The sequence below is a fragment of the Giraffa tippelskirchi genome, chromosome 1, assembly GCF_054371585.1.
Source record: "Giraffa tippelskirchi isolate mGirTip1 chromosome 1, T2T-mGirTip1v1.2.pri, whole genome shotgun sequence".
Classification (NCBI taxonomy): domain Eukaryota; kingdom Metazoa; phylum Chordata; class Mammalia; order Artiodactyla; family Giraffidae; genus Giraffa; species Giraffa tippelskirchi.
In genome coordinates, this window is record NC_137275.1 from 12,800,787 (window position 1) to 12,819,875 (window position 19,089).

A 19,089-nucleotide genomic window follows, 5' to 3' on the forward strand; every position below is an offset into this window, starting at 1 on the left:
AATAAGTAAATTTGGAGGACCATTAACATCCTCATCATCAGAGTCTTCTCAGTCTTCTGAGTCAACTGAGTCATCATAACATCATCTGAGTCTTCCGATCCATGAGCCTGGTATATCCCTCTATAGTCATTCTGTTTCTCTTAGCAGGACTTGTAGAGCTCTTACACATTTTGTAGATATGCAAAAATCTGTATATAATTAAACATTCTAGATGTTTAATTGTATAATTACAGTTAAGCATTATAGATGTTTTAAGTGTATGATGCTATTTGAATGTTATTTTTAAAATGACATGTAAACCCATGGCTGATTCATGTCAATGTATGGCAAAAACCACTACAATATTGTAAAGTAATTAGCCCCCAACTAAAATAAATAAATTTATTAAAAAAAATAAAATAAAATAAAATGACACATAGGAATACAATTGCTTTTTGTATATTGATGTCATATCTGGTGTCCTTTCTAAAATTACTTATTAAATACCTTAGTTTTTCTGTAGGTTATTTTTGACTTTTTACATATCTAATTATGTTTTCTGTGAACAAGGATGTTTTATATATTTTTTTCTAAACCTTGTACCTTTTATTTCTTTTTGAGCCCAAGAAATTATTTAGGACCTAGTAGAGGTTGAATAGAAATGGTGATAAGCATTTTGCTTCTTTCCCAATTTATTTAAATATTTAACCATTAGGTATAATTTCTTTTGTAAATACTCTTTAGCAGATTAAAGGAAGTTTACTCCTAAATTTACTATGTTTTGTCGTGAATTGGTATTGGATTTTATCAGATGCTTTTAATGTGTTAATTAAAATTATTTCAAGTGCCTTTTTTTCTCTTCATCTGTTAATGTCTTTAATCTTACATTTCTGAGATAAACTGAATCTGGCCCTGTTATAGTAACCTTATAGCAGGATTTAGTCAGCTAATATTTTGTTTAGGATTTTTGCATCTATGTTCGTGAATCAGATTGACCTGTAATTTTCCTTTCTTATAATGTTCTTCTCATGTTTTGGTGTCAAAATAATGCTGATCTCATGAAACACATTGGGAAATGTTTTCCCTTTTTCTATTTTCTAGAAGAATTTGCCTAATTTTGGTGTTCTTCCATACTTCAGTGGAAGAGGCCATTGGGACCTAAAGACTTATTTGTGACAATATAATTAATTGTAGATTCTACTTCCTGAGCAATATAGGCTTCTTCAGACTTTCTCTTGAGTCTTTTATATGTCAATCAGTCAAGTGACTTGCAGAGTGAGTGAATCAAGTTCAAGTTCATTTGGCATTACACATCTTTTGTTTTAAGTCAATGGAGTTTATTCATACTTTGTCAGTGGTTCCACTAGTGTCTTTCATAAGGAAAAAATTTTCACAGTTCAGGAGCCTGTTCAGAATCACACATTGCATTTAGTTGTCATGTATAGTTCTTTAAAAATTATATAAGTTGCTTTTTATTTGGTAGTGGCCTATGCTTTTATTCATTCACTTCCATTTCTTGCTATTGTGAGTCAGTGGCTTGCAATTTAAAGCTTTTCTACCCCTGAGAATTATAACTGTTTTTTAAATGACTAACAGATCTGGTGATGGAAAACACAGAAATCCACGCATACCTGGATTTGAAGCCCAAACCTACCAGTTTTAGGTGTGTGATCTGGGGAACTGCTCTACCTCTTAGAGCAGCAATTTTCTTTTTTTTTTTTAAATGAAACTTTATTATTGTTATTTTTCATATGTGCAATATTATATTTCTACTTCTGTAACCACCGCAGTATGCTTCAGGATCACCTGCAAACCTTAAATCTGCCGATGCTGTGAGTCTTTGACCCCAGGAAGTGGGCTCATTGGTCTCCATCCTAGACTCACAAGTGGAAATCAGGGGGACAAACAGGAGAATGACTAAAACAGTAATTAGGAGAGAACAGCTATGTTTAAATCTGAAACACTCATTAGTCTTGAAGAATGGAAACCTTAAAAGGCAATTTACATGCAAACACTTCCAATGTTCTTTCTGCACCAGGCTGCACGCCATCATTAGCTTGCCAAAGACCACCTCTAAAAAAGATTTTTCCCTCTGCCTTTTTCTTCCCTCCTAATTGCCACGCTCTCGCCAGCTTCCTTGTCAAATTAATGCAGACCGAAGCTACGTCCTTACCCAGAGCCTTGTCCGGCAACAAAACCATGCACTTCATTATCCTGCCAGCCCCTGATGGCTCTGGATCTCAGAATGTAAAGCCAGAAGCAGCCTTCCAGGTGCCATGCACAATGGCCTCACTTTCCTGGTGAGGGAGCTGGGGTCTGGGAAGGAGAAGGCACATGTCCAGGGTTAGTTCCTTCCTTCATCCTTTACCGGACAGATGTTATTAAATATGTATTGAACAACTAGTTCACACTTGGCACAAGGGAAATGAAGATAGTCAAGTGCACTTATTACAGACGAGACAGTGAGCTAACAAATGAATACATAAAAAAATGAGAGAATGTTATATATGCCAGGAAGGAAGCGTACAGGGTCCTGTAATAGAAAATGATGTGTGTGGACCTCCTTGATGGGGTTTGTCTTAGTTAGTTTGGGTTTCTGTAGAAGTAGAGCCTGCGACAAGGATCCACGTGCAAGCAGTTTGCTTAGAAGGCGATTCCAGGAAACATGGAGGGGAGGTCACGTGAGGCAGGGAAGGGAAGGCATCCAGTAAGGCTTGTGTTATCCAGTGGAGTCACCTCTCTGGGCACCCGTAGACTTTGGGAAGTGGTGTGTAGCACACCTTAGTGTCATCCCATACTTGTATCCAAGGGACATGGGATGTTGATCCACCCATGCTCACCAGTCACTGGTTGAAGGTTCCCCCAGGGTACTTTCAGTTTGGGGCATTTATCAGCTGCCTGCAGGGCAGAGCAGAGTCCCATAACCAGGGAAAGCCCTCCATCAAAGAGATGTAGGTGTTTGCAGTGCATGCATTGTGATGGTAAGGAGAGAAAGATGAGTAGGGTAGCAGTAATGTCAGCTATAGTGTTGTATTAGTCAAGGAATACAGAGAAACAGAAGCAATAGGATGGGTGGATGGGTAGATGGTTGGCTAGATAAAGGGGTTTGTTATATTGGCTCATGCAATCATGGAGGCCTGAGAAGTCTCAAGACCTGCCATCAGAAGACTGGAGACCCTGGAGAGTTGATGGTATAAGTTTTAGCCTGAAGGTTAGCAGGCTTGAGGTCTAAAAAAGCTGATGTTTCAGTTAAAGTCTGAAGGTGGAAAGACTGATTTCCCAGCTCACAGCAGTTAATTCGCGTGTTCTCCTATTTCTCAAAAAGTTAGATTTTTGTTCCGTTCAGGCCCTCAACTGAATTGGATGAGGCCCACCCACACTGAGGAGGGCAATCTGCTTTATTCATTTCTACCAATTCAGCTGTTACTTTCATCCAAAACACCCTCACAGACACACTTCCAGAATAATGTTGGACAAAATACCTGGGTATCACACCCAGTCACGTTGGCATATAAAGTTGACATCACGAAGGTAGTCTGAGAAAGTCTCTCTGTGAAGGCGAGGTCTGCGATTGGAAAAAGGAACCATGAGTGGGGTTCATAAAGAGCTGGGGAAGAAAAGTCCCAGCGTGGGGAAGGAAGACTCTTGGCAGGCTCTTGGGGTTGACAGATGACTGTGACTGAATGAAGTGCTCAACATTTATTTATTCAGTAGTTGTGATTGAATGCTTTCTGCATGCTGGGCCCTGAGGAGAAGGGTGTGGACAAAACAGACAGATAGGCTGGTTTTCAGGAAAGAGAGAGACAACCAAAGGAGTACAATACCGAGGTCCGATGGAGCCTCGGTCAGCCTGGGTCCCTGAACGAGCGCAGTAGAGGGGGCCATCGGCTGATCTGTGTGGGCAAGTAGCACGAGTGACAAAACAAACAACTTTTGTTAAAACCCATCAAGTTTTGGGGCTTACTGGTTACACAGCATAGCCTAGTCCATTTGATGGATGAGCCATCTTGCTAAGATCATATCTCCCCTCCTTCTAAGATACATATGCACATACACCCAAACACACCCCCCCTCTGCCTCTCAGAGCCCTATAGGATCCTCATTGCCCTCAGGATGAAGAATAACATCTTTATCTAACCTTAGAAGCTCAGCATGGCCTGCCCCTGCTTCGTCTCCAGTATCATCTTTTGCCTCTGCTCCCTTCACCTCCATTTCAGCATCTTTGACCCTGCTCGTTCATTTGCTTGGAATAATCTCTCACACTCTCCTCCTTCTTCCACCCCTCCTGCCTTTCCTCCCAATATTTCCCAACCCCTGTGCCTCCTCTGGTCTCAGTGTCAAGTTCACTTCCTCAGAGGAGCCTTCCCTACACCCAGGTATATTCTTTAATGTGATGCATCTTCATGTAGCCTTCAGTACTTGGGCTCAATACAGGTGAAATTCCTGTTGAACGTCAGGTTCCTCTTTGATTTTAGGCTCTTGGAAGATAGGGATGCTGTCTGTCCTGTTTGTTCCTGTGTCTCAACACACAGCACTGACAACATCAAAGAATAAACTCCCTGTAAATATGTAACTGATGAATAGATAACAGATGTTTCTGACATCTTTTCTCTAGAGTGTTTTTATTAAACATCAGGTTCTCTTTTAAAAGGAGTTCCTGCGTAGAGACATAGGACTCACTTGTGAGTTCCAGTCTTTTCAAAGAACTCCCTCCTGTCTTCCAATAAACAGAGAGACAGGAGGACAGAGGAAGCGCATCTCCTGTAGAACACGCCGTGCCTCCTGCAGAACTGGCGGCCGGAGGGATGTGATGCCTTAATTGGGAGCAGTGCGGGCTCGTTATTCCGTGAGCAGAGGTGTGATGCATGTCCCAAGTTGAGCCTGGCATTTTGCTGGGATTACTCAGCAGCCCCAGCTCCTCCAAACCCCTGACCCCACATTAATGAACCAAGTTGGGGAGATGTCACCTGTTCTGACTACTTTATGAGGTCATAAGTTGCCAGAAACCTGCCCTCCATGGGAGGGGGTGGGTAGCTGGAGGCTACCTGAGATGGATTGTCAAGGATCATGGTGAAATCATGATTGAATTTGGTTAGAGGTGCTGGGATTTGGGGGATGCTCACGGGTGGGTCTCTGTGAGCGTCACATCTCAGGCCGTCCTGTGTCATTGGTTAGTGTTGTCAAGTTGCTTTACCTTCGAAATGGGAGACCACATCACCCCCCACCCAAGCCTCCACGCCCCTCCCAGCCCCCCACCTCAACCCCGTCCTTAGGATGCCCCCGGGGCCTCATGTGCTGATCTGCACACAGTTGGCCAATTGAGCCCAACCCCATTCCACTCCTTGCCCCATCAGCTTTCCCAAACAGCCCCAGGCCCTGAGAAGGATCAGAGTTGGTGAGGGAGACACATGCGTGTGAGCTTGAAAAATTGCTTTCCTGCCATATTCAAGGGAAGATATAAGTTGTCTTGGCAGGCACTGGAAGTATAAGAAAGCAGCACAGATGAAGATACATGCGATGACAAGGAAGGAGAGCAGGGATGGGGCAGAAACAGCACCAGGGCAAAGCTGGAAATGTGTCCCTACTAAAGTCCCCACGCAGATCTGAGCTTCCTCATGGCCAATTCGAAAAGTGTATCCAGAGCCGTAACCCATTTCTCAGGTGTGTGCGGAGAAACCAGCTCCCGTGCGGAGAAGCAGTGCAAGGACTTCTGGTCCTGAGGGGTGGCCGTAGACCAGTCCGTGGGCTGGTTCCTAGTATGGTGCTAGGGCTCGGCTGGTTGCGGGAACTTGGCCAAGAGACTTGGCTCCTATTAAATCAAGGACAAGTGTCTCTGCTCTGTCCTTCTCCCTGGGTGCTGTGAAGATCAGACAAGGGTGAAATGCTTTTTGAACCAGCAAGAATGATGCAAGCATGAAGCATTATTATCTATGAGAAATTGATGGTATTAATTAATCTCTCTGAGCTTCAGTTACCTTAATTGTAACATAGGACACAATAGCAGCCTCCCTGGAGTTTTGTAAGAATGTAAATTGTCTGGTGGCAGGACTTGTCTGATCTTAATCCTCTTCCTTTGGTTTTCTTTCATTAAGCAAGAGACACAGACTGTCAGATTGAAATGGAATGGATTCCAATGATAATAACATAAATGTTCTGCTTTGAACATTTATTGATTCTGAAATATACCACACGCACATGCACACGTGCATGTGTGCTTGCGCGGGCGCACACACACACACACACACACACACACACACACACACAGTATGTTCTCCACCCGTTACTGGCAAGCAAGGCCAGCTCCACGGCATGGGACCTGGGCAGTCGTCCAGGGCTGCACCCTCAGAAGGGCACCACACTTGGTTTGATGCTCTGTCACCGTCTTGAAATGTTTAATAATATTTCAACAAGGGATAAGCGCTTTCACTTTAGACTAAGCCCTGCAAGTTCGACAGCTGATTCTGTTCTGCCTGCAAACATGGCCGGCCAGCATCTTGCAGGAGGACGGGAAGAGACTTTTAGAGCCGGAAGCTCAACTTTTAGAGCTGGAAGCTCAACTTTAGAGTTGGAATCTCTTTCTTTTCTCAGGAAAGCAGAGAGGGCTGTCTCACTTACTCTGGTGTCTGTGCCAGAGACCCTCAGAGACAGGGGCTTCCACCTGCTTCTGGAAGAAGAGGGCTTGTGGTGGGGGTGTCCCGATGTGGCTGGTGCTTGCCGCATCTTTGACCTTCACTTGTGCCATTTCTGTTAATTCCCTCTGGCCTCTGATCTCTTTCTTTTCCCAGCTGCCACGGCTACCCGGGCCAGTGCACATCCTTACGCATGGTGCTGTGGACCTGGCAGCTTCAGGCTCAGGCTCTGGAGCTGGACTAGCCTGGGTTCAAGTCCTGGGCCTCCCCCTCTGCACCTTTGTCCCATGGGCAAGGTTCCTGGCGTGTCGGGGTCTTGGCTCCCTCATATAGAGAGTGAAGAGAGTGGTGAGCTCCTCACCGTTAGGGCTGAGAGCCAGGCCTGGGGCTGAGTGATCTCAGACATTGGACGATTGATGTGGCTGCAGCAGCTTCTTAACCCACACCCCCTTTCTGAGTTCGCTCCCAACCTATCACATGCCACAGGCAGCAAAAGGGATCGTCTGGAAATCTAAGTGGGGTCACATACTGTTCCTGCTTGGGACTCCTCCATAGCACCCCCTGCTTTTAAATACACTCCAAGCTCTAAAACACTGGCCCGAGGGGCCCACCTGCTTCTCTGACTTCAGTTCACCCCCAACTGCCCTTCCTATCAGTCCCACTGCAGACACAGTGTTTTGTCAGGTCCTCAGAAACACCATGTCCAATTAACAAGGAGAGAGCAGCAGAGGATGAGATGGTTGGATGGCATCACTGACTCAATGGACATGAATTTGAGCACACTCCAAGAGATAGTGATGGACAGGGAAGCCTAGCGTGCTGCAGTCCATGGGGTCACAAAGAGTCATACATGACTGAGCAACAACAGAAACACCAAACTTGTTCCTGCCCCAGGACCTTTGCACATGCTGTTCCCTGTGCCGAGCACAGATGCATGTGCTGCTCTGTTCCCACAGAGCTAAGGGCTTCTCTCCCTCCAGGTTCTATTTCAGAAGCCACCTGCTCAGAGAGGCCTGCCCTGCCCACCTGTGGAGGGACCCCTCCCCACGAGCAGCTGACTCCAGCTCCACTTGACTTCCTTTATGCAGCTTATCGCCACCTGCTGTTGTTATCCTAGTTATCTGCTAACTTCCTCTCCATCTTCTGGTTAGAATGTAAATTCCACAGAAAGGAGGACCGGTTATGGTCACTGTTCCTCCCTGAGCGCCTAGCTGGACACAGGTGGCTTCTCTCTTACAGCAAATACTCGTTCACGAACGACCAGTGTGACTGCTCCAAACGCTTAGCCAAACGGCGCTGTGTCCTTCCTCCTCCCCAGCTAGGCTGGTCACGGCTGGCCACGGCTTCTCAACCTCTCTTTCATCATCACCTCCCCACGCTCATCCCAGGAGCCTTTGGAGACCTTGTTTTACTAATCGTCTTCCCCACTCCCCACATGCCATGAGATTGTGACAGCCCAGGTGTACTGGGTACCTGTGCACACTGACTCTGTGTGCCTGTGCTCTGCACACAGAAGAGGAAGATGTGGATAATTTTATCCCCACAGCCAGTTTCCCCCTTCTTGCAGGATTGCATGCTGTAGGCAGTCTTGATGATGGTGAACTTGCCCCATCCCTTCGCCTAGGCAGGCTCTGAGTTTGGTGTTGTTCCCACAGTTCAGTAAACACTTTCTGCGCCTTGTCCTGTGTGCGAAGGTCTCTCCATTTTAGAAATGAGCAGGTTGACATTCTGGTAGCTGGGAAGGCTCACAGAAGGGTAGGAGCACATGTAACCTCTGGGTCAGCAGATTTCTCAGCTGTCACAGCTGCTCCCAACTTGGACTTTGGTGCAGGTCCCCAACTCCAGGACTTCCCAGGTGGTGCTAGTGATAAAGAACTCGCCTGCCAATTCAGGAGACACAGGAGACCAGGGTTCGATCCCTGGGTGGGGAAGATCACCTGGAGGAGGAAACGGCAATCCACTCCAGTATTCTTGCCTGGAGAATTCCACAGCCAGAAGAGCCTAGCGGGCTAGAGTCCATGGGGTCGCAAAGAGTCAGATACAACTGAAATGACTGAACACACACACTGGACTCCAGCCCCAGGCCCTCCCCGCGGCACTGTGGGACCTGAGGCTCCCCTAACCTTTCTGGGCCTTTGCTTCTGTGTCTGCAAAATGGGAACAATAATTTTACTCCCTTTGAAAGTCACTGTGAAAATTAGAGATGATTTACAGAGAACATCCAGCCTGCTACCTGACAGATCTGATCCGCTTTGGTCTTGGTATTGGAGCAGTTGCCATTTCTACAAAAGGGACAAAAAAAAAAAGAAATGGTTTGGTCTTTTTCTCAGCAAATATCTGACAGACGTTGGAGCTCAGCTGGACGGTGGGAGGCATGAGATTTCCAGAAAGCTTTCATTTCCTTTTCTTTTTCTCTCAGATATTGTCAGTTTTTTTCAGATTGCTGTTCTCAAGGTTTTATCTCTTTCCAAGAATCTGACAAAACCTGAGCATATGCTCAGCGATGGAGCAATTTGTGTTGTGACTGTATGATGCTGTTTCCAAAAGTACCATTTTCAAAATAAATGAGATAAGGACAGTCTCAGTTCTGAATGTGTGCCCTCAGCTTATAAACATGGGGATGTAAGATCATATATGACTTCACAAATTTCAAATAGCATGTTTGTATGTTCTGAGACTAATGTGGTGACTTGAACTACGAAAGTTGCTTTTTGGGGGACACAGACTTCATATGTCCTTAAAGTTTTCATGCTTTCTCTTTCCTTCATAGGTGGTTGTTTTAATACACGATCATTTATTTCAGTACCCTCTCGCCAGTTCCTCTCTGCTGGGTCCTCCTGCCGTCTCTTTATCACCACAGGCCTCTCAAGCACACAGGCCCCAAACCAAAGTCTCCATCTTTCCCTACAAATTGTCTGTCTCCTCTAGTCTCTGCCTCCACTGGGAACTCTGCTGTCCATATCTAGTCAGCAACCCATCCTGGGATCCAGAATTGTCACTATGTCCACACCTCCCATCCTCTGTGTCCACTTCCAGTGTTCTGCTGATTTGTATCCCTTTCCTTCCTCCTGTCTTAGCTCCAGTTGAGACCCTCTGACTCTCTTGTCCAGATGCCACATGTCTCCTGGCCTCTCTTTCCTGGGTCCACACTGCAGTGGGTGATGAGGGATGAGTCACAGAGCTTTCCCTTTACAACCCGGGGTCCCTCATGTCTCACAGTCCTGTGCTTTTCTAATAATTATCAACACCATCATCGTTATTGTATAAGTCTGCTTGGGCCGCCATAACAAAGCACCATGGACTAGGGGCCTTAAACTACCCTAATTTATGTCCTCACTGTCCTGGAGGCTGAAAGATCTGAAATCGAGTCAGCAGGGTTGGTTGCTTCTATAGCTGCCTTTCTCCCTGTGTCCTCACGTGGTCTCCCTTCTGTGCATGTCTGTATCCTAATCTCTTCTTGTGAGAACATCAGTCATATTGGATTAAAGCCTACTCTAGTGCCCTTATTTTGGGCTTCCCTGGTGGCTCAGACAGTAAAGAATCTGCCTGCAATGCAGGAGACTTGGGTTCGATCCCTTGGTCGGGAAGATCCCCTGGAGAAGGAAATGGCAACCCACTCCAGCATTCTTGGCTGGAGAATCCCATGGACGGAGGAGCCTGGCGGGCTACAGTCCCTGCGGGTCACAAGGAGTCAGATACGACTGAGCAATTAACACTTTCAGTGACCTTCTTTGACCTTCATCTTCTCTTAGAACGCCATTTCTCCAGTTAAGTCACATCTAAGGTTCCAGGGTGGAGTAGGAAATGGCAACCAACTCCAGCTTTCTTGCCTGGAGAATCCCATGGACAGAGGAGCCTGGCGGCTACAGTCCATGGGGTCGCAAAGAGTTGGACACGACTGAGCACAAGCACGAAGGCTCCAGGGACTTCAGCGTGCGAATGCTAGGGGGCACATCCAGCCCATAGCATCAGTCATGTCATCATTGTCATCATCCCCCTCATCCTGCTACCATTCATTGGTCACCTAGCATGTGTTGAGCTCTGGCCTTACGCCTTTCTGTGTGTGATCTTGTTTGATTTTCACAGGAGTGGGGAGGAGACAGATGAAGTAAACCCACACTTTGCCTCCTCAAGAAGGTGTTCTCTCATGCCCTGCTTCTGCCAAAATGTCATTATCCCTCCAGTCTGTAGGCCAGGGGAGCTGCCATGTAGCCCATCCACTCGGAAATCAAACCCTTCTTTGAATTATAGAACCTGGCTCTCTCACAGAGAAAACATCCTGAAGTCTTTGAGTTCCTCAGATGTCTAGGTGGCAAAGGTTGCCAAGAGCTGTATAATCCCAACTCTCCTTAAAAGCCATCAGTGCTTTCTGAGCTCTGGAGCCACCCAGAGCCGTTGGAGGGGGTGGCCAGTCCCCTCTCTGCCCGCCCCCCATGCCTCTGGCTCTTTCCTCCACTTGGGCAGTGCCAGTTACTCTCCTGATGGGCAGAGCCTGGATGGCTGGGACCCAGTTTGGTTTGTTCTGCCCCAGGGCCTAAAATAGAATCAGATCTCCATGAAGGTCAGGAAGAAAATACAAAATAAACAGATCTTCTTAACCCCAAGGGAAACCAGAGGCCATGGATATAAAGCATTTCAATGAGGCTTCTCATCTCATTAATCTGGTTTGCATTAGGCTAGAAAGGGAATAAAATTGTGTGTGTGCCCCCACATGCATGTATGCATGTGTGTATGTGTGTCTGTGCATGCGTGTGTGTTTTGGGGGCCATCTCCAGTCTTTAGCAGTTCACAACAATGAACTTATCATTTATTTGGCCCTATAGGAGGCAGAATTTTAAGATGGCTCCACAAAGCATCCTGGCCCCCACTCCACTCCTGTGAATATGTCATGTTGTATTGCAAGAAGAAGCTTATCTAAGTACATCAAACCTAGTCACAGGAGCCCTCTAAAAGCAGAGAGATTTCTCCAACTGGTTACAGAAAGGACAGTAAGAGAGGGCAGATGCATAAGAAACATTTGTGGTGATATTAGGAGCCTCCAGATGCTTAGAAAACTCCTGGTTCGCAGCCAGGAAAGAGACGGGACCACCATCCTACAACCATGAGGAACTGAATCCTGCCAACAACCTTGATGAGTTAGGAGGCTGTTTCTTCCCCTAGAATTTCCAATAAAAGCAGCCCAGCCAACACGTTGATTTTGGCCTCGTGAGATCCTAAGCAGAGAACCCACTTGCTTTCACTCAGTTTTCTGAACTACAGATCTGTGGGCTAATGAGTGGGTGTTATATTAAGCTGCTAAATGTGTGATATTGCACAGCATGGAAAACCAATACAGGCCCTTCCTCTGTGTGTAGGACAGGCCCTGGGCTGGGAACTGGGGGTGTGGAGGTTCATGGGGCAGGTCTCTGCCCCTAAACCCTCAAAGTCAAGTGTGAGAATCCAGAGTTGGAGGACCTTGCTGAAGGTAGAGGTCACTGGGGGTGGGGGCTGCTGTAGCAGCATTTGATGGCAGGCAAGAGTTTGGGCAGGCCTGGGACCAAGGTGGGTGTTGGGCAGAGGATGCTGAGTTGACTGTCCTGCTGCCTGGCCCAATGTGGCTTTTGTGAAGCTGTTGGGCTGTATGGGTCTGTTCAGGTTCTGGGGCCATCCAAGATGCCATCCCTGGCTTTCTCTCTCTTACCTTCTTTGAACCTCTGTGTCCATCGTCCCCACTTGCCTTCATCAAAGAGACTGATTTCTCTTTCACAGTGAAAGTGGCAGCCCCTTAAATCCTTGTCCCAAACTTTTCAACTTCAAAGTGTCTGCAGATCTATCTTGTTGCTGTGCGAGCTCTTCCTCAGACCTCGCGGCAGGCTGTCTCCTGTTCCAAGTCAGTCCATCAGTGACCTGACCCTGCCCCCTGCCAGACTCTAGCCCTGACCTGGGTTGAGGGTCATTTCCTTGCCCATGGATGTCCAATTGTTCAAGTGTCACTTATTGAAAGGCTGTCCTCCCTCCATTGAAATGTTTTTGCTCCTTTGTCAAAAATCAGGAAATTGAGAGCTTGGTTTCCAGGAGAAATGGTCATGTTGTAGGTCCATACAGTCAAAGCTATGCTTTTTCCAGTAGTCATGTACAGATATCAGAGTTGGACCATAAAGAAAGCTGAGTGCTGAAGAATTGATGCTTTTGAACTGTGGTGTTGGATAAGACTCTTGAGAGTCCCTTGGACTGCAAGGAGATCAAACCAGTCAATTCTAAAGGAAATTAGTCCTAAATATTCATTGGAAGGACTGATGCTGAAGCTGAAGCTCCAGTACTTTGGCCACCTGATGCGAAGAACTGTCTCATTGGAAAAGGCCTTGATGCTGGGAAAGATTGAAGGCAGGAGGAGAAGGGGCTGACAGAGGACGAGATGGTTGGATGGCATCACTGACTCAATGGACATGAGTGTGACCAAACTCCAAGAAATAGTGAAGTACAGGGGAGCCTGGCATTCTGTAGTCCATGGGGTCACAAAGAAGGACACGACTTAAGGACTGAACAATGAAATCATGCAAGATTTCTCTTTGAATCATTGTGCGGAGCTGGCACAGACATCACATTTTGTCCAAGGTTGCACAGCTGGAAATAACTAAAGCCTTCCTGTCCCACAGCTGGTTCCACTCTACCAGAATCAGCGCTCTGATTCTACCAGAAAGAGGCTGAATCCCAAGGACTCAATGGCTTGATAAATAAAGGGACAGGATCCCCCTGGGCAGTGCTTTTCCTAAAAAGCCCCTGTGGAGGCCAGATGCATCCTTATCCTGAAGAGATGTTTAGTGATCTGGTGGGTTAACCCTCCTAACCCCACCCCATTGTTGTTCTGTCGCTCAGTCATGTCTGACTCTTTGTGACCCCGTGGACTGCAGCACACCAGGCTTCCCTGTCCTTCACCATCTCCCGGAGTTTGCTCAAACTCATGTCCATTGAGTCAGTGATGGCATCCGACCATCTCATCCTCTGTCATCCCCATCTTCTCCTGCTTTCATCCCCACCCTACTCATGCCTTAACGCTCATAACCCGGTCCTCCTGTTCCGAGAACTCATCCTGCTGTTTCCTGCCTCTGGGTGTTTGTTTTCCTTGTAACTTTTCTTGAAATCCCTACTTCTTCTTCTCACCCCCTGGAGAACTCTTGTTATTCCTCAGACCCACACTCAAGGTTTTGTGCTTTTCAAAACTTTCCCTGACTGTCCCCACAGGATGGAGGGAGTCCCTCTCTGTGACATTGGTCCTAACAGCTACTGCATCAGCACTCTGCTTAGGTGTCTGCAGAATCCAGTCATGTCTCCTGCGAGGCCTGAGCTCCTTGTGAGCAGAGCCCTGTCACCTCTGAGGTCCCCTTCTCCCATCAGGATAAGCAAGCCATAGACACAGATGTGAAAGCAGATGTGAGAGCAGACCTGAATCTCATAATGAGACTGTCCTGTCCCTGCTTCCCACATGTGGACAGACTGGACCAACTCTGCTACATGCTTACATTGCTTCTCCCTTTCCTGGGCTGCTGGCTGGTCACTCTCTTTTTTTTTTTTTTTTTAATTTGAGACTGTTTTCTTTTAGAGCCTTTCACGGTTTATAGCAAAATTGAGGGGAAGGTACAGAGACTTCCCATGTGTCTCTGCTACCTCGCATGCACAGCCTCCCTCATTATCACCTCCCCCACCATAGCCATACTTTTGTTACAATCAGTGAACCAATGAAACTGACACATCAGTATCACCCAAAGTCCATAGTCTTCATTAGGGTTCACTCTTGTTGTACATTCTGTGAATCTGGACAAATGTATCATGACATGTACCCATTATTATGGTATCACACGGAGTAGTTTTACTGGCCTAAAAATCTTTGTGCCTGCTTCATCTTTTCTGATTATTTAGCCAACTGTAACATAATTGTGCTGGGATTCCACATCCTTAATTACAATCATGTGGCAGTTTTGTTTCCCTGAGATCACACCTAAATGTGCTTATTTCCAAATGGCTTAAACCAGCATCACCCAACTGTAGTTTTTTATTTTCTCTACTCAGGACTCTCTAGTACTTTCCTACCATGTTTAGAAAAATCTCCCAAAGCTCTTACTCTGTCCCTGTAAGGCCAGCTCCTGACCGTCCTTCTGACCCCAGGTCTGCTGTTTGCTGTCCCTCTCCAGTTGCACTCCAGCCACCCTTGCCTGCCTGCTCTTCTTGCAGAGCGCCATGCATATTCCTGCTGAGGACCTCAGCACTTGCTATTCACTCTGCCTGCAGTAACCATCCCTGGATATTTGCATGGCCTTTCTTGAGGATCTGCTCAATTGTTCTCTCCTTCTAAAGGCCTGCCCTGAACCACCTGTTCTCCTCCCAACATAGTCACTGTTTATGCCTCTCTCTGGTGGGGTCGGCAGAATAACGGGCCCCCAAAGATGACCCAAAATCACTGCAGATGGTGACTGCAGCCATGAAATTAAAAGATGCTTGCTCCTTGGAAGAAAAGCTATGACCAACCTAGACAGCATACTAAAAAGCAGAGACATTACTTTGCCAGCAAAGGTCCATCTAGTCAAAGCTATGGTTTTTCCAGTAGTCATGTATGGGTGTGAGAGCTGGACTATAAAGAAAGCTGAGCACCAAAGAATTGATGTTTTTGAACTGTGGTGTTGGAGAAGACTCTTGAGAGTCCCTTGGGCTGCAAGGAGATCCAACCAGTCCATCCTAAAGGAAATCAGTCCTGAATATTCATTGGAAGGACTGAGGCTGAAGCTGAAACTCCAATCCTTTGGCCACCTGATGCCAAGAACTGTCTCATTGGAAAAGACCCTGATGCTGGGAAAGATTGAAGGCGGGAGAAGAAGGGGATGACAGAGGATGAGATGGTTGGATGGCATCATGGACTCAATGGACATGAGTTTGAGTAGGCTCTGGGGGTTGGTGATGGACAGGGATGCCTGGCCTGCTGCAGTCCATGGGGTCGCAAAGAGTTGGACATGACTGAGTGACTGAACTGAAAGATGACCATGTCTCAATCCTGGAGCTGTGTATATACTGCATGGCATGCCAAAGGCGACTTTGCAGATTCAGTTGAAGTCAAGATCTTGAGTTGGAAAGGTTATCAAGGATTACCCTGTGGACACAGTGAAATCACAAGGGTCTTTATAAGGGAAAGAGGGAGAGAAGAGGGTCAGAGGAGATGTGACGATGGAAAAGGAGATCGAAGTGATGTGGGGGCTTCAGCCAAGGAATGCAGGTGACCTCTAGGATCTGGGAAAGGTAATGAAGTGGATTATTCCCTAGAGCCTCTAGGAAGAACTCAGCTTGCTTGATTTTAGTCCAGTGAGAACTGTGTCAGACTTCTGACTTCCAGGGCTGTTAAAATAATTAATTTGTGTTGCTCAAGTCACTGTGTTTGTGACTTAATTTGTTATAGCAGCACTAGGAAACTAATACACATGAATTTATTTTTCTTCATAGAATTTACCACTTCATACCAAGAGGCTTCCCAGGTGGCTCAGTATTAAAGAATATGTCTGCCAGTGCAGGAGGACTGGGTTTGATCCCTAGGTCAAGAAGATCCCCCGGGGAAGAAAATGGCAACCCACTCCAGGGAAGTCCCAAGGATAGAGGAGCCTGGCAGGCCACAGTCCATGGGGTAATAAAAGAATCAGACTCAACTTAGCAACTAAACAACAACAAACAACCAATGAGTTATAGATTGATGGGCTGTTTGCCTCCTTGCGTGAGAAGGTCACCTTTGTGGATGGAGGGTCATTTGTATTCTGTTCACTGCTGGATCCCAGTACCTAGAGCAGGCCCTGGCACACAGCACCCACTCACTGTCACTTTAACAATTATATACATCCACTCAATAGATGTCTAGTTTTTCACCCAATAAATATTTGTTAAATAAGTGACTAATAGAAGCATTTCATGGTGATGCCTGCTGTACCTAGGCTGTCCCTTCTTTCTGTATGGAGGTCAGTAGTGTCTTAAAAGAAAGTGATCTCATTTCCTAGTCCCTGGAGAGCCCCCTTCTTCATATCCTACTCCATTGCACAGTTCATTCATTCGTGTCTGTATTCAGTTATCTTGACTGAGGACTTACTCTGGGCTACTTGTCAGGTGCCTGGGATTCAGGGATGAACATGGCTCAGCCCCATTCTCAAGGAGTTACCTGGATACGTGCACTGTCTCTGCACTAATGAAAGACAAAACCAAAACCAAATAATCACCAGCCTTATGTGCTATTCCAGCCTTATGGAATAGTCTTATCTTGAGAAAAATTCTACCAAATGAGCATGACCCTATTTAAGAGATGAATAAACAGATCGTGAGATGCTAAGTGGCCAGGCTTAGGGTTCACAGCTACTGTAAGGATTTGAGTTGATACTATTCAGGGTGGCTTCTGTTTACAGAATCAGTCTTCTGCTCTCACTGCCTATGGGCCTCACTCTGACTTGGGGAGGTAGGTGTCACTACCCCCATTTTACTGATGGGAAAATCAAGGATGGAGAAGTTAATTTATTTCCTCAGGTTCACAATGGCAAAAATGGTGGGTTTAGGTTTAAAGCTAGCAGTGAGGAACACCAAGCCCTCCCTTCAACCTCTGCACCTTACCATCTCCCCCATTAGATAGGTTCTTTTCTAGCACAGTCCAGTGACCAAAACCTCAGATACTGATGGGGTCAGGCAGGAAACAGAGGATGTGTGAACTGGGCAGGCGTGGATAGTGGTGACTCAGAGAAGACTATTGTCCTGTTGTCAAGGGACATCATAGAGCCTATTCTGGCAGATCTTCCAATTTTTAAAATAATGTCAGAAATCATCACTGACATAGGGCGTGAAATTTCCTACACATGTGTGATCAGCCCAAGTTTAGTGGTAAAAGGAATGAACTCCAGAATTTCAAGCTTTTTAGAGAGACAGAAAAGGGGACATTTATTCACTGTCTTTGCTTTATGTATTTTTATAGGATATTGATTGGGGTTTACTTTCCATTAGCGATTATTTAAAGAGTAACTAGCCATCTTAAAAATTCACACTTGGCCCTCAGAATAAGCTTCTTCATGAATATTGCATGTTGAAAGAGTGCTATGAAATTAATTAGAACTAATTGGCCTGATGGAAATGAGAAAAGAACCCACTGGTTCATAAGATAGAACAACCAAATTTACTCAGTGTGATTATTACCATCAGTAGTTAATAGGCACTAATACAGTTCTCGCTTTATCACCCCTGCAGTGTTTGGTCATGAGTTAATCAAAGTAGTGTTGTGTCATAAAGGTGAAAAGTGGGGAAAAACTAGTGATACAGAATAATAATGATAATGATACTTAATATTGATAGGCATGACTTCTGACCCAGCATTATCCTAAATACTTTACCTCCATTCAAATGACAACCCTGTGTGTTCATGTGTGTGTGTGTGTGCATGTGCGTGTGTGTGTGTGCTTAGTTATGTCTGACTCTTTGCGACCCCATGGACTGTAGCCCACCAGGTTCCTCTGTCCATAGGATTTTCTAGGCAAGAGGACTGGAGTGAGTTGCTATTTCCTTTTCCAGGGGATCTTCCCAATGCAGGGATCAAACTTGCATCTCTTTCGTCTCCTGCATTGACAGGCAGATTCTTTACCACTAATGCCACCTGCGAAGAAGCCAATGACAACCCTAGATAGGCATTTTAGTTTACTCATTTTGTAAGTGAAGAAACTGAGACACAAAGAGGTTAAGTGACTTTGCCAAGGTCACCCAGCTGGTGCATGGTGGAACCAGAATTCAAATTCGGGTAGCTTAGCCCCTCTGTTTATACCCCAAACAATGGTTGTTCCGCCATTCAGAAAAATCACAATGAGGCTGGAAATTCAACAACAAAATAGCATTTACTAAGCTCCTACTGTGTGATTGTCTTTGTATTTTAGAGAAAAATGCTTCTGGCTTCTAGTAGTAGCAAATCTGACTCATAGTGACTTGAACAAATAAGACTGTTTTGTACTTTTTTCTAATACAATAAGAAGTCCAGAGGTAGGTGGACTTCAGATGGCTTCAGAGGCTCAACAATAGGGTGTGGCTTCTGTGTCCATATCTTGGCCTTCTACTTGTGTTTGTTGTCTCATAGTCACAAGATGGCTTCCGTAGCTCCAGACATCATATCCTTATTCATGGAGGAAGAGTGAGCAGGTTCAAGAACCACTCCAGCTATAACTATCCCTTTTCATCAGGAAAATATGCTTTTCCAGGAATATCACTCTTAATATGCTTAGATCTCACTGACTGAACCTATGTCATGAAGTCACTGTCAGCTACATGAGTGTCTAGGACCATGGGGAACAGAAGTGTCCAGTGGACAGTCAGCATAACCTGAGAACTTTCAACTTGGGAAATGCAATATCTCTGGCCCCTGCCCAGAAATTCAGAAGGGGGCCCATGATCTAGCTTAACAAGCCTCCAGGGAAGCTTGATGAACCCACTGGATTCTATCAACTGTGATTCA

At 45.9% G+C, this 19,089-nt stretch overlaps 1 protein-coding gene and 1 long non-coding RNA gene across 4 annotated transcripts in view; one reads left to right on the forward strand and one right to left on the reverse strand.

The window, feature by feature from the left end:
- STK32B (serine/threonine kinase 32B) overlaps nucleotides 1–19,089 on the forward strand; it is a 375,768-nt gene that overhangs the window by 59,794 nt on the left and 296,885 nt on the right. The window lies entirely within an intron of this gene.
- On the reverse strand, nucleotides 6,134–13,415 carry LOC145510063 (uncharacterized). The gene is made up of 2 exons (XR_014056654.1): nucleotides 12,289–13,415; nucleotides 6,134–8,545 (listed from the first exon to the last, which is right to left on the reverse strand). It is a non-coding gene; the product is annotated as an uncharacterized LOC145510063 (long non-coding RNA).